This window comes from Silene latifolia, chromosome 9 (assembly GCF_048544455.1).
Source record: "Silene latifolia isolate original U9 population chromosome 9, ASM4854445v1, whole genome shotgun sequence".
Lineage (NCBI taxonomy): Eukaryota > Viridiplantae > Streptophyta > Magnoliopsida > Caryophyllales > Caryophyllaceae > Silene > Silene latifolia.
Genome location: NC_133534.1, coordinates 210,101,409 through 210,110,800, shown reverse-complemented (window position 1 = coordinate 210,110,800; position 9,392 = coordinate 210,101,409). Strand labels below are relative to the sequence as shown.

The 9,392-nt window shown below is 33.3% G+C and overlaps 1 non-coding gene across 1 annotated transcript; it reads left to right on the top strand.

Annotated features, from left to right (window-relative positions):
- Positions 1-8,839: 8,839 nt before the first annotated feature.
- Positions 8,840-8,946, top strand: LOC141604378 (small nucleolar RNA R71). The gene has a single exon (XR_012526079.1). It is a non-coding gene; the product is annotated as a small nucleolar RNA R71 (small nucleolar RNA).
- Positions 8,947-9,392: the final 446 nt, after the last annotated feature.

The window sequence follows — 9,392 nt, the reverse complement described above, 5'->3', positions numbered from 1 at the left end:
GTGTGCGTCACCAATTCTCTTGTCCTATTACTATCTCCCACTCAATGCAAGGTGTCTTTCAGGTCGTACTTGCAAGTGATCATATCGAGAGTGGGTTCCTCGATCTGGAGAATAACTGATTGACCGGATTTATCTATCATAGATACCTTCCGAGCGTGGCCACGCATTTCCAGTTCATTACTCCTCGAGTGGCCCTGAGATATTGTTTTAACCCTGACAAGGGGATGGACAATTCCTATCGCACTCATTCCCTTCGACTAGCCACAGCCATCATAACCCAAAATATGCCCATTTGACCCCATTTACGAAGGTCGTAGTAACACAAATCAAAGTTAATCTGAAACTGTGCCATCTTAGGTGAATAGTCTTTAGTCAAAAGAATCGACTCATTTGAATACTATAGTAGCTCTCGCCACGACCAGGCTATATAAATTTCCAGAACTCTATAAGCGGTCATAATGCCCGACAAAATGTTCCTAACAGTCTGCCTATGTGATCGACTAGTCATCTCACATGACTCTATGGCACTTGAACTTGTCATCAATCGCATCACACTCTAGTTACTTCGAGACGTCACCTCATACAAGTAACTATGGGCAAATACAATGTTAATCCGTGTTCACTTTAACGGGGTTCAATTATCTCCACAACCCGTTTGGATGTAACAAAGTATAATAAAAGAGTTTTAAAATAAAACTCGAACGACAAATGCGATTATCACACATGAATAGTCAATGCCTGATTACTATTTCATGTTCTATAATCTAATTTGATCTTGTACGTAGTTGTTCATTTCAATTAAATTGAAATGACATGACTCATCATGTTTAGCCTTTGAGAAGGCTTTGGTTAGTAGGTTTTATCAATTTCTTGTACCTTACTTAACCTCACTACATACTCGTTTTCCTTTTGTAATGTATACATTTGCATTACAAAACTTTCTGAGTACGTGTCGAGATCCAATCAAGACATAGGCCCTCTAGCCTAAGAATAGCTCCCACTGTTTTCACAGTGTGCGGGACTCATCCTTCTTGCACATCTCATGATCACAAGTGTACTCAATTTCCGTTATAAATATCACTCATTGTTCTTTATTGCCTAGAACGATTCTAGAAAATCTACTTCTTAATTAACATTGCCACAATGGTATCTTAACCATCCTAATGTGTTTTGATTATGGTTTTGTCGGAAACCATGCGCAATCTCAATTGTCAATTGTCACTTGTGCAACACCCTTACACAATATTGCATCATAAACACTTTGCATTATAGCCTTAATGCTTCTGCAAGCACTTAAGGGTAATCTTTATAGCTTACTTGGTAAAGATTACTTAAATTCGATTTTGAAAACAATTCATCATACTCAAAGCATATGAAGTGTTATACATCATTTCTTTTCAATTGATTCGGCAGCGGAAGCAAATGAAATCAATCAAATATGTTCAATTTAATTGAACTAGTCATGAATCTTATCAACATAAGACTTCTTACTGACGCTAATATCATGTGGATTTATCTTCATAAATCCGGATATTCAAGATGTATTATAATACTCCAAAAGTCTTAAATCATTCTCGATGATCAATATGTCATTCACATATAAGACTAATAAACATTTCCGTAACTCCCACTAAACTCCATGTATAAACACAACTTCTCGACTTATCGAGAAAAGTTTTATAACATGATCAAAACATTGATTCTAACTCATTGATGTCCTACTTAAGACCATCTCTTAAGTTTCACATTATCTTAGGATTGCAAGAATCTAATAAACTCATGACATGTATTGAATACATTCCTTCTATCGAAGAAGTGGGTTTTAGATTCACTCGCTATGTATTTCATAACCTCATAATGAAACACAATCCCTAAGAATATCCAAATAGACTTAAGCAATTCAATTAGTGCAAAACCCTTTGCAACCAATCTAGCTTTGAAATATCTCTTTATTAGTGCAACACCCTTTGTCACTAATCAAGCCTTTTATTTCGGATTCTCATGGCTCTAAGCCTTGTATTGAGTTGTGACTTAAACACTCTTATGTAAGTCATATGTTCATTACTTTCTAGAAGTAATCAATTTGAATCAAACGATTTCTTTGTAAGTTATAAGCTCTTTACTTTCTTAAAAGTAGCATGAATCCATCATTTTCAACAATTTGACGAATTTAACCTCCTAGGTTTTAAAGAAACAACATCTTACACAAAATGTCTCATGTAGCCAAGAAAGACCAGTTTCTTGCGACATAATATTCTTTGTGGCTCTTATCTTACACAAAACGTCTCATGTAGCCAAGAAAGACCAGTTTCTTGCGACATAACATTCTTTGTGGCTCTTGAATAATTTCTCCCACTGTCTTCTAGAAATAAACTTGTATTTTAGAAAGACAGCTTCACGAGCCGCAAACCCGTTGTTGTCGTGATAATTGAAAGGGAAAAATGAGCATCTGTTTCTTGTGAAAACTTACAAATATGGCACATTACCATTTCATATCTCATATGATTTAGTGGAAAATAAATTAGACAAAAAATGATAAATTCCCCAAAAGGATCAAGTAACTCAAAGTAACTTGATTGAAGTCCAAACCATATCAAATAGCGTTTGAATTCATATCCAACCACACATTATTTCATAATGCGTGTTAAGAGAGATTAATTTGTGATACTATATCACATTTCTTTTGGCTTATGTCAAAGTCTTGACTTTGATAATCCCATCACGACTAAATCGTGATTCCTTGAACTCTTTAAACTTCTTCAAAGATTTCTCTATTTACCTTATTAAGTGAACACATTAGCATCAACTTAAATCGTTGGTAAAAGAAAATGATCAACCTATTATGGATCAATGATTTACAACCTCGATCTCCTTTTCAACCAAAAGGCATGAGACATCTTGCTTTGAATACAAGATACGCATATACCATTAACAATCTAATGGTTTCAAGAGTACTCGATAACTCTTTGCGTTCATCATTCCAAAATTTAGGGTTTAATCTTGGGTTACCAATTTGAGTCTTACATCATCTTCATGATATATCATTCTAGTTTGGTTTAGAATATAATCACCTTGATGATGGGCTAGCCATACATCAAATCATTGTGTAAAGTGTCACAAAGGTGAAAATCTCTTTTGTATCTTAACAAGTTTATATTCTTATTTAGAGTTTATGCACTTAATAGTCATAATTAAGTACAACTTTAAATCCAAAAACTAGATTGAGTACACAATTACTCTATCTCTCGACATTATTGTTGCTTGTCGTCATATTCTAATCATTCTATGTATCAAGTACAATGATGAAAACCTCCATTGGTTTCTAATATTGACGAAGTAGTACTAGCAAAATTTATGTTAATCATATAAACATTTAAAGAAGAAGATCCTATTAGATCTCCCACAACTAATTTGTTGATTCTTCAATAATTTGGGGTAGTTTCCTTTCTTGTGTCCAACATTTAAGACAATGGAAACTTTATTGGTCAGGATTGATAGGTTTAGTATCGTCATTCCTCAATGACTTTACTTTCAACATTACCTTGTATCAATTCCATTATTATCTTTACTTCTTGAACCTCGTCTTCATCTTACCGGTTTAAGAGAATGCTCCCACTCATTTCAATGATACTTTGCTTTGAGAAGCAAAATTGAATTCATGAAGATTACTCTTCATTTGTTCGTTTTAGTCTTAAAACTTTCATTGAAGTGGTTGCGTTATTTTGGTCAATTACGAATTCTGACAAACTAATTACCAAAATAATTTATCGCTTCAAAGTACTTAATTCACTTAAGTATATGAAGAACAATCCATTGTAAGTAGAAGTGTTAGTCAAGAATCAAAAACCTGTTTGATAATGAATAACTTTAATCTATACTCTTTACAAGAGATCCTTAGCAATGGTTCATACGAGGTCTTTAGAAGAAAATTCATATTTTGTCTTTAGTTACGATGTTTTAATGGAGATTTGAATCAAAATCGAAATGATATCGTATATGAATTGTGGTAAAGAAATAGAACAATATGATAACGGAATAGTGGAAAACAAAACATTCATCGTTATATTAATACTTGTAAACAAGTATAGCATTTACATAGTGACCTCTACCCAACTATGATAAATGATTCCAAGATCCAAATTCATATTAACTTGGGCACGGGGTAGCCGATGAAACCCTTATCAATATAACTCGGTGGATTAACTCTTTAATCGATTCTACTTTTAGAACTCTCGGTCGATAAAATTATTCTAATATTTATCTATAGCCCAAAACACATCAACAAGGGCACGGGGTAGCCGATGAAACCCTTATAAATTACTTTTGTTGAGTTCAATCCAAATTTCGAATAAATGTGTCCATTATCCAAACCCACATTAACTTAGGCACGGGGTAGCCGATGAAACCCTCATCAACATGAATTCGGTGGATTAACATTTATCACCCACTTCCCCTACGTAACAAGGTTTGTACCTCGGGGTAGCCGAGTGCACTCCCTCGCGAAATAGGTTTTCATGGTTTCTACTATTTGGTAAGGCTATGTCTCAATTGATTGTTTTAGCGAGAGATCATGTCAATTTATTATCTATCACGTTTTAAGTGAACTAAAGCGGTGAACTACGATAATTCGAATTGACACGGTCGATAAACTCGATAAAATGACAATGCATGTTTAGTTATGGCGATTTAGCGATGCATGTGACATAAAATAAAATGCAAGCATAAAGATAAATAAATCCTAGTATGGCTTTTCCTAAAATAGAAAAACTTATTTAACTATTACATATTCGGAAACCAACTCCATTGGTCCCTTGAACTTCGGTTGTGGCACGCATCTCGAGGTAACACCGTCTTTAGGTATCGCCATTCTTGAAGAAATCCGTCTTTGGGAACTCCGGAATGAATAAAATTACATAATAAATTACATAATTTCCTATTATACATTTTTTAACTAAAATAAAATAAATCTATTAAATTACAAAACGGTGATACGAGATCACAATAAAAATTACAACCGAATCGATATTCCCATACATTTCGGGAAATACCAATTAAAATCTAAGGCCATACTAAGTAAAATTACATAATTCAAAAATTACATAAATTAAAATTATGACAATCATAAAGAAAAATGCAGCATTATAATATGTATGAACATGCTCAATTTTTATGCTAAATCGCCTTTAAATAGCCAATATCGTATATTACTCGGTTTTTACGGATTTGCGTGATTTCAACATTTTATAATCACAAAAATACATAAACTCATATTTATGCATAAGTTAATTACCCTAACCTCTTAGGACTAAAAATATAGTCTTCACTAATAATTTGACCATAATTAACCTTTATTTACAAATTTGTTCATAAATGGACCAAAATTACAAAAATAAGCTATTAAACTTCAAATAAATCACAAAATTTCAAATAAATTAAAAATTTGAAATTTAAACTCATGAACATTCTGGAAAAATTCCATGACACTCATAATGTTCAAAAACTTAGGTTAAAAATTTCGAAAAATTACCGGAAAAACAATGTTGCGGTTTATCGATTTTTAATAAAATAATCATAAAAACATGGAAAAATTATTTTCACTAACTTTTCAATTTTAGATCTGAAAAATATAATAAAATGCAACATTAGACGTTTTTCCTAAGTCATAGATTATGTTTTATTAATTTTCAACTAATAATGTCACTATTTATGCTATTTTTCTTCAAAAATCCATAAATCATGCAAAAAGACTTATTTATAGCCAATTATTTTACACACATCTTGTAAAATTGCATCTGACAACATATTAATTTTCTATGACCAGATTCGAAATTTAACTCATATTAACCTATTTTTCACTTAAATCCGAATTTAATAATGAGAAATTCATTTTTCGAGCATAACAAGTCCAAAAATTATGAAAATTTACAGGTTATCTCAAAATAATATATGTGACAACATATCCAAAAATCAACTTAAAATGCGAAGTATAGCTAATTTTAGACCAAAAATGACATTTTTACTCATAAAATCACATTTAAATGCCATTATTGTAAATTATGAACAATAAAAATCCGAAAAATTAACCAAAATATCCTAAAACATTTTAGGACCAGAAATATTAACATGCATGGTTTAATTTCGTGATATATCATAATAACACAAATTTTACAAGTTTTATTTGTTATTCTTATAACTCGGAAAAACTTTTAACCGATTTGCATGCAAACAACCGTGGCTCTTGATACCGATTGAAGGAAATGTAGATTTATATACATACTAACATACTCTTATATGTCAAAATTAATTTGTCATAAAATTAAATGTGGATTTTATGCATGCAAACAATATAATAAAAGAGAAGAAATCATATCCTTACATTGAAATTTCGGTTCAAATGGGCACAAAAGAAATCTCCTTTTCTTTTTCTTGAGCTTTCCAAATGTAAGAACAAGGATTCAAGTGTAGAATCCCTCCCAAAAGCATATACCCAAGGAATACATCTTAATAAACCAATACTATTTAGATCTAGTAATAATAATGGTTTTACAATAAAATTGATACAATATAAATTGTATTTTCACTCTTGAAATTTCGGTCAAGAGGTGGTAATATTTGTGAGTTTATTTCTCTAGATTTCATAATATTTAGAGAGTATATTAATTTTCTCACACTAGAAAATTATATTGTTGTATGAATGAATTGATTAGGAAAAAGAAAACTCTTTCTTTCCTTTTCATTTGGCCGAAATTTTTGGCCTTGGGTAGGTAGCCCAATAGCTTTTATCTTTGCTCTTCACAAGAGACTAGGCATGCAAGCCTACTAGTTAGCTTTACTAACTCCTTATAATTTCGGTACATACAAAATAAAATGGATGGTCCATTTTATTTTGTCATTTGTCAATTGTAACATATGTGACATGTTACTTGACATATGAAATTGTAATGTATTTTTAACATATTAAAAATCAACATACTCATAAAATATGTCATATACAAAATCGACTAGTAATTCGTAATTACTTGTACCAAAAAGGTTTCCAAATTATAAACTACAACATTCTGTATTTATAATAATTTATTCATTCCGTTTCAATTGTTTCTGTAAACAATAATTTCATCTAAGTAATAAAACAATTCGATTACTTAGACCGTGTCTCATTTAATCATATTTACAATGAGATACGTAAATTATACTCACAAAATCATCCGTCAATTTTAAGCAATTTAATTAACTCATATCGGTATACGATTAATTAAATAATCAATTAAGAGTATTTCCCTATAGGTATGACCTAAGGGGATCAACTGATCACCACCGTCGCACGACAGTAATGTCAAACTCTAGTCAGCCAATCATTACCGATATGTGTGGACCAGTTGACTTGTAAAATATTACATCCCACATGTATTCTTAAAATGAGATTTAATAATGATATTTAAATCATGTGATCGCACTATTGTTGAGGACACATTTCCCAACAATACTAGCCCCTAGATCAAATAAGGCCTTGTTAATCGTGGTGTCGCCAATGGTACACAGTATTGAGAAGCTTCCTGGTTCTTTAAGTTTCGGAGGTGAACTCCCTTGAAGGATTGCACTACTCACCTTAGTGAAGGCCATAGTTTCAAGCTTCCGGATTGACTTCTTTTTCGTAGGGATGTCCTTCATGTACTTTGCATAGGCCGGCACGTGATTGATTAATTCCGTAAAAGGAATCTAGACTTCCAAGTTCTTGACAATTTCCATGAATTTCCCGAATTGGTCATCAAATTTGGGCTTAGCTTGATGACTTGGAAAAGGAAGTCTAATCACAATGGGCTCCTTCTCCTTGGCCTTTTCTTGACTTTTCTTTGAAACTTATTCTTTTATTGGTTCTCCTTCCTTGGAGTTTTGCACAACTTCTTCTTTGTCACTAGCTTCCACAACTTCATCCTCAACTTGCTTCTTCGGTCCTTCATATCTCGTACCACTCCTCAAGTGAATGGCACCAACCGTTTCACGTCTTGGGGGATTACTTTGAGGTGGTAATTACCCATTTTTCCTTTGTGAACTTGAAGATGCTAGTTGGGTTAATTGAGTTTCCAACATTTTTGTGTGGGCTAGGATGTTGTTGATGGTGATTTCCTTTGCTTGACTATCCTTTTGCATTTGAGTAAAAACCTCTTGTTGATTCTTTTGCATTTGGAGGACCACTTTTTGAACATCAAAACCTTGGTCATTTTGTTGATTGTATGGAGTTTGGTTTTGGTAACCTTGATTTTGGTTGAAAAAGGGTCTTTGGTTTTGGTTTCTCATGGGAGGTGGAGTGTATGTTGAAGTATTTTGAACATTTTGGCTTTTGTATGAGAGATTTGGGTGGAATTTGGTGTTTTCATTGTAATAATTGGAATAAGGGGTACCACTCTTGTATGCTTGAAAAGCATTCACTTGTTCATTTGTTCCCCTACATTCACTTTGGTCATGTCCCAAAGTTCCACAATTCTCACATATCCCACTTGGGATTTATGAAGATGCCGTCATGGCATTGACATGTTGCTTTGGTGAATTTGAGGCTTCTTCAAGTCTAGCTATAGCTTTCTCAAACTTCATGTTGATAGTATCAATGTGAGCACTAAGTTGAGCACCCAATTGAGTAATAGAGTACACTTCATGCTTTCCTCCTCTAGTAGCTATGCGAGGTCTACTATATTGTGAGTTATGGACAGCCATTTTCTCAATTTTGTTCCAAGTTTGATTATCGTCAACTTCGGTGAACATACCATTTGATCCCATGTTGAGAATGTTTCTTGACTCTTCATAAAGACCGTTCAAAAATTGTAGTACCAAGAACCACTCGCTAAGTCCATGATGAGGACATGAGCGATAAATTCCTTTGAACCGCTCCCAAGCTTCATACAAAGATTCTTCATCCCTTTGCTTAAAACCCGTAATTTGAGCTCTTAGCATGTTAGTCTTTTCCGGAGGGTAGAATTTTTTGTAGAAAGCTAGAGCCAACTTCTTCCAAGAGTCAATTCCAAGAGTAGCCTTATCAAGGCTCTTCAACCATTGTTTTGCGGTGCCGATTAGAGAAAAAGGAAATAAGACCCATCGAATTTGGTCTTGAGTTACACCGGTTTGTGAAATCGCATCACAATAGTCACAAAAAGTCTCCATGTGAGAATGAGGGTCTTCACTAGGCATCCCCCCAAATTGGCTTCTTTCGACTAATTGGATAATGAAGTTTCCGGTTAAGTGTTGTAGCTTAGGAGTCCCATTGGGTAGGTTCTCCTCGGTCGGTACGGAATGTGATGAAAATTTAGGCATTGTGGGTTGATTTTGTGTTGGGTTCTCCTCACCTTCTCTTGCAAAAAGGTTGACGAACTCAATAGTGTTTGGTTGAATATCTACAACCT